At 37.7% G+C, this 7273-nt stretch overlaps 1 pseudogene; it reads left to right on the top strand.

Annotated features, from left to right (window-relative positions):
- Positions 1–5413: 5413 nt before the first annotated feature.
- On the top strand, positions 5414–6196 carry LOC149216627 (uncharacterized; annotated as a pseudogene).
- Positions 6197–7273: the final 1077 nt, after the last annotated feature.

Genomic DNA, 7273 nt, shown 5'->3' with positions numbered 1-7273 from the left:
GAGGAGTTATGGAAGCCTTTGAAATTGTATATATATATATATATATATATATATAGAGAGAGAGAGAGAGAGAGAGAGAGAGAGAGAGATTGATTTAAAAAAAAATGCTTGACACATAATGGCATAATCTTTGTAAAATTTATAATCATGCAACCCTTATTTTTAATTTAATAAAAAATAACTCAATGGAGTAAGCTCAATTTCACACCCCTGTAACATGACCTATACAATAAGATAATAATTCACAATAATCTACAAACAATTTAATCTAGTCATACAAAGAAAAGTAACTAGAATTAACACAAGTTGTTAATATTTTGATACAACCATTGAATAGTTCCTTCAGTCCATTTGAATTCACTCCATTTATCTATTACCCCTCTATCCTTCTCTTTCTCTACCCCTCTCTCTTACGACACACATTCTCTCTCTAAAAGTCACACTCCCCCATTCTCTATCTCTCTCGATGCCCCTCCCACCCTCTACACTAATACCCCTCCCTCCCTCTATAACCCCCTTTCTCTGCCTCTCCCACCTTCTCTACCTCCCTTATTTCTCTTTGTCTGTATCTGCCTCTCTCTTCCCCTCCCTCCCTCTCTCTCTTCCCACTACCTTCCTCTCTCTCACTACCACCATCCCCCTACCCAATTCTCCCCCTCCTTCACTTTCTCTCTCTATCTCTTTCTCTTCCTCCCACTGCTATCTTTATCTCTCCCTCATTCCCTCTCTTTCTCCCCTGTCTCTTTACCTTTCTCTCCCTCACACTCTCTCTCTTTACCCACTTTCTTTGTCACTCTCTCTCCCATTCACTCTCACCCTCTATTTTCCTCACTCACGCCTCACTTTCTCTCTCACATTTACCCTTATCTCTTGCCACTCTCTATCCCTCTATCTCACTTTCACTCTTCGTTACAAGGAGATGATTTTATTATTTGGCATTTTACTACAAGAACATATACAAAAGTTGTGCATATATGAAATATATGCATATACGGAAGTCACACAACTTCTATATATGCACATCTTCTGTATCACATATCTTATGTATATGTGCAACTTTCATATATGCACATATACGAAAGATATAAACATAGAAAATTGAACTCATTACAAACCTTATTAAATTGGCTTACAATAACATATTGTTTGCACATTAAACCTTCATTCTTCTTTGACTAGGAATTCAAGGTTGGAGGATCTGCAATATTAGGCTCATTACCCATTACATGAGGCATGTCACTTGTGAAATAGTTGACCTTGGGATGATCACCAAAGAGACTCGTCAATCCATCCTCTATCTAGCTTAAGGTCTTAGCCCCTTGTTTGATTAACTCCCATGCCAACCCATCTAAGATTGTCATGGTGGCCTCCTCTAACAACTTACAACCCTAACTAGTATACCTTGTCAAAGACCGATGTATCATGTAATAATAAGAAACTAGGGTTGGACCAAATTGGTTTCCCTTCCAAAATATTGTCAAGATAGTCCACAACTTCCTTCTTAGAACCCATTTTGTAGTCCACATTGCCCTTTCTTGACATCATAAAAATTACATTCACCATGCATCTACCCTATATACTCTTGTAGAAACCCTAGATACTCTGATGGGAACCCTCCTTCTATGGTACCTTAGATACCCCTATGGAAACCATCCTCCTATGAAAACCCTAGATACTCCCATGGAAACCCTCCTCGTATGAAAAGCCTAGATACTCCCATGGCAACCCTCCTCCTATGAAAACTTTAAATACTCCCATGGAAACCTTCCCCATGTAGCTACTATCTATACACATAAAGAACACCTCTTTCCTATCTTATTCATCACCTTAACTACATAGATTGTCATTGTTGGAGAAATGAGTAGGTGCATATTTGCTTGCATCAATGGATTTCCTTGCTACCAAAGTTCTAAGAATTTTAATTTCTTCTTCACGAGCATGTTTAATTACTTTTGAGTTTTTCCTAATATTAAATGCATTAAAATCAATGCTCTCACTCAAGATTTTGATCTTTCTCCACCCAATTAACAATTGCCAAATCCGTGTATTGATTTAAGATTTCATCTTTCTCCCCCAATTCAAACTTGTGATATGACTCTCATACTCAAAAGGTTATGTGAGGAGGATGTCCTCATTATCGTTGTCATCTCCTTTTTTTCATATTAACTCAATGCATAGTTAAAACTCTAACAAACAAAATCCAAATTTATTTGAGTGTTTACAGATATTGTCATCCCAAAATTCTCCAAACTCTAATTTATTTTTATAGATTATACAAATTTAAATTTACCATAATACTTTTTATTTGACATTATATTAATAATATTTATAGCTTTTTAATTATAATTTTGTAGAATATTATTTTGCACATTTACGATGTGAAACATTTTATTTATAATGTGATATTTCAAAATATTTTTACAATTAATTATTATTTAAGTATTAAAAATGAAAATATGATATTGCAACCCACAAAACCAATATCAATATGTGACTTGAGATCAATAGCAACGTCCCATTTCGAGTCACTTTACAAGTATATTCTGAAAGCCCCTTTATCACATACACATTAATAAGACTTCATTTTTCTTTTTCATACGTTAGGATGTTAACTTCAATCTTACAGTCTCAAAATATGAGAAAGTAAACCTAAATTATTTAAACAAATAAAATTATATAAATTTTAATACCACATTTCAATGTTACAAAATTTGTCTAAGAGTAAGACAATTACCATTTTGAATTGATATATTCGCACACAGAGTGAGGGCCAAGAAAATAACAAATCTTAACAACAAGTCACTAAACCAATCATTGACTTAGTGAATGGCCATAACTATCATATGGGCATACACACTGTCATAATTCTTGAGCAGCATTTCCTGATAGCATTAACCAAGCTGTGAATATGCGTTAAGGGAAATTCTCTCAGGATTCAGCCGACTGTAGAGTCTTTATGACTCCCCAACTAGATGTGCATGGTGTTATCATCCATCTCACTATCCTTTTTTTTAATGTATATGGCCATCGAAACACAACAACATGCGCATCATATTCCCATCCAAAATTTGGCTAAGCCTGGACGCCTCTGCCACTAGCTCCACCTTCAATTCACTCCCCCTAATCACTGCTGCCAACGGCTCCACCGCCTATGCCACCACCACCATCCGCTTCTCACCACCTTCTCCTCCGCTACTACGCATATCTGCTCTTCCAACTCCAATTTCAATGGCCGCACCACTACCCTGCACCATTGCCCTTTACAAACCAATGTCCTACATGCGTTAAATGTGGTTGATGTCGTTCAAATAAAACGTGGGTAGGACAAGTTTACATGCTCAAACTTTGAATTTGAATTGTTTTGGGCAGGTTTTCAAATTCAAAATTTGTATTCAAATAGGTTAACATTAAGGCGTAAATCCAAATCATATATCGTATCATTTCGTATACAGTGTTTTTGGACAATCCACTTCATATATATCATTTCGTAGGGTAATATTCCATGGTAAATAATATAGTGTGGTGTGAGGAAATGGATGGGAATATGATGCGCATGTTGATGCGTTTCGATGGCAATATACATAGAAAAAAAAGATGGCGAGATGGATGATAACATCATGCATATCCGGTTGGGGAGTCATAAAGACTCTGCAGTCGAGTGGATCCTAAGAGAAATTTCCCTTAACGCATATAGGAAACACTACCCGAGAATTATGACAATGTGTATGCCCATAAGATATCTATGGCCATTCACTAAGCCAATGATTGGTTTTGTTGTTAAGATTTGCCTAGGAAGTTGGTGTCTTTTCCTCGGGTTCAAAAGTACTTTGAATATTTTATAGAGATATTTTTAAGGACCGGGATTCAAGAATGGGATGCTTTGCCATATTTTGAAGGGGTACCATAAAACATTTATGAGTAGTTTTCAAGTGTTTTGCCTTTAAGGCCATTAGGGGACTTTTGAGGTCTAAAATGGGCCTCCTAAGGAAATTATAAAATAATAGTGGAAATAATAAAATAAGATTAGATTACATCATTAAATTTTAGAGGGAAAAATAACAAAACTATTTTTTCAACTTATCTCCCTATGGGTTTCCTCAAATAAAGAGCGGAAACACTTGTTGGATACAAAATTCGATTCCTCATCCAAGGAGTACCCATGTTGCATACTTTTGATGGACCTTGCTACATGAAAAATAAGAAATACATGAAAAACATGATTGGAATCACGTTTTTCATGTAGTAGGGTCCATCGAAAGTATGCAACATGGGTACTCCTTGGATGATGAATTAAATTTTGCATCTAACGAGTGCTCCTGCTTGAAATTTTAATAAAAACTCAGGGATATAAGTTGAAAATACGAGTTGAAAAAGTAGTTTTATTATTTTATTATTTTTTAATCTTTGTACTTTTTAACTCCAAAAATGGTGAATCATCCCCAATGGTTGACATCATCATCTTGAATCCTATTGGTTTTTATAGTTTATTTTGGTTGTACATTTTTCTTAGGAGGCCCATTTTAGACCTCAAAATTTCGCTAATGATGGTGGCCCACCAACAACATCTCCAAGCCCAGGATACCTTTATCTCTATCTATCTCTTTGCATGTGGAGTCAATACATGGTACATTTATTGTCGGCCAAAGGCATATAATACAATTCCTCCACCATCCATTCACTGACACCGTAAGAGATGTACCTAATGAGATATTTAATGGATGTTAGATGTGAAGACAACCCAACAAGAGAGTAAAGTATATTTTAATGGATGCCAAAACAAGCACTGACATCATAAGAGATAGGTCCAACACAACCCCTCTGCCCCAAGTCAGGGATACCTTTTGGCATCCATTAAATATGCCTTTTGCAAAAGGTATATTTAATGGATGCCAAAAGGTATCCCTAGCTTGTGGTGAAGGGGTTGTGTTGGACCTATCTCTTATGGCAACCAATATTTCCAAGGCTATAGAATATTTAATGTCCCTAAGAGTATCAATACCTTAATATCATGAGGACCTATTAGGGATTTGGTAATGTCCATTTCACCAGGATGTTTGGTGTCGGATTTCTGTTTTCGTCAGGATACATACAATGATGATACACATATGCTACTATGCATGATGCTGCTAATCCACACCATAGCACAACATGTTTTCAAATTAAGCTCATGACAGCGAAATTTTGAAATATAGCACCCTCCTCGATCAATCTTCACCTCTCAATTAATATTCCAAGGATTCGAGAGACATCTAGACCCTCACTTTATGCTCTGAGGTCTGAACGAAAGCTAAAATTCCTACTAAAACCAATGATTCCATTCAAGGCGTGGGGTCAAATACAAGATGGCCCTCCTTCACTTTCGACAGACTCCAATATGGTAAATAGGATATGAGAAGGAGGTCACGGGTTTGAAATGTAAAAGCGGTCGATAGAGGTCGACATAGTCTCTGCTAGGGTTCTCAAGCGTAGAAATCCCTTGTTCAAGCTGAGAACCCTATGCGTGGCATGGATAAACCTTGAGGACAAATATTGCAGCAACATTGACAAGATCAGAAACACGCACCCCACCTGGAACATGAAATTTTCTTGCATTGTCGACGCCCGCGAGCTCGAAGAAGACAAAGAATTAGAATGTATGCATGTAGAATCCCATATGCATGAGCCACCTTTCCACTATTCAAAGCTCGAATGCAGCGCCATCATTTTGCTTAAAGAATTCGTGGCCAAATCCAATAATGTCGACGGATACTACACTGAGTCTTCCAATTTCCAGCTCTAGACGCCATCTGGTAAGGCATGGGGAATGGTTGATGTGTGGATAAGAGTAGGTCGCAACTTCGATTCGCAGGCCCCCTACGATTCAGATTTAGGGTCTTCAACTTTGATAAATGGCATCACTTCTGAAGAGGATGCTGAGCCAGTTACTTCTTATCCGATGGCTCCACCGTGAAAAATGTCACCAGGATGCTCGGATAATTACCCGCCCTCTAATTTCCCTTACACTTACCTTGTCGAAGAAACCCTAGCCTCGGCTCAGGTTCCTTCCCGTCCTCACAATTTTAATTATCGTCACCCTCCTCCAGTTCGTCCTCCGATGGCGAGCCAACCAGTGCTGCCATTTATGGGTTCTTGGCCACTTGAGAATTACATAGGCTTGTTGGGATCTGTCGAGCTTATCTCAATTGCAGGTTATTAAAGTTTGTTGACGGGCCCCATCCATCTCTGTTGCTGTTCCGTTAATACTTTCAATATTCTGACAACTTCACAACTCTCCTTTCTAGCACTCTGCCCCACTCCGGCTCCCAAAAGTGAATGCAAGTGGTGGATAAGACATGAACTTAAATGCATTCAATGCTACCTCGGCACTAAAATATTTTAAAATTCAAATATCTTCCCGCCTGGGATTTCAAATTGAAAAATGGCGCACAAAGTTTTTGCAACAGATTATTGGATGGGGAAGAAATGGTTTTCTGCTTCATTTTGAGCTTCTCGCGCAGTGGCGTCGACACTGTCCCCCACTACAACAACATCCAAGGCAACTCCATAATGGACATAAGCAAGAGGCTCCTCATGGCGAGATCTCTTTTCCATCTGTGGCTTCTCTTTCTCGAGTTGGGGGCATGGAAGGCACGGATATGGGATCAAATCTAGGCATTCAGCTATGTAAGCTCCCTTCACAATGCCATTAAAATCTTCTCTAACAACATATTATGAACTCCACACTTTTAAAATCAAAGTTTATATTAGAAATAAAAACTAATTTACTTGATTATGTTCCCTTTTAATTGATGTTCCTGTGCAGGCTAGGATACAATGCAGTAGAGGATTCCCAGGCAGAAAGTAGAAGATTGATTCTATTCCCTTTTAATTGATGTTCCTGTGCAGGCTAGGATACAATGCAGTAGAAGATTCCCAGGCAGAAAGTAGAAGATTAATTCGGGCAGAACCAAACAAGTCGTTGATACATCTACTGTAGGTTATTAAAAAAGGTTTTGGATATCGGATCTTGTAACGGGTTACTATATCCATGAACATCTTTTTGGTGAGGCCAATATAGCAGAACAGAGAAAATATTCTCAGGGTCGATTTAATTAATTCCAATCGAGTACCTAATTAAGGTTGTTCGATTCAATTTCAAATATAAAGCTTTTGTGATGTGCAAGTCCCGCAAACGCTCTTGGTAGGAAGAGATGTACTCTGGATGCATTTACATATCATTAGTATCATTATATCATTTTATTAACTATTAATCAAAGAATGTTGTTCAATTTGA

The sequence above is a fragment of the Pinus tabuliformis genome, chromosome 1_1, assembly GCF_031772625.1.
Source record: "Pinus tabuliformis cultivar Carrire ecotype Pingquan chromosome 1_1, CPIR1, whole genome shotgun sequence".
NCBI classification, from domain to species: domain Eukaryota; kingdom Viridiplantae; phylum Streptophyta; class Pinopsida; order Pinales; family Pinaceae; genus Pinus; species Pinus tabuliformis.
Note: the sequence above shows the minus strand (reverse complement) of the source record. Positions and strands in the feature narration are given on the sequence as shown.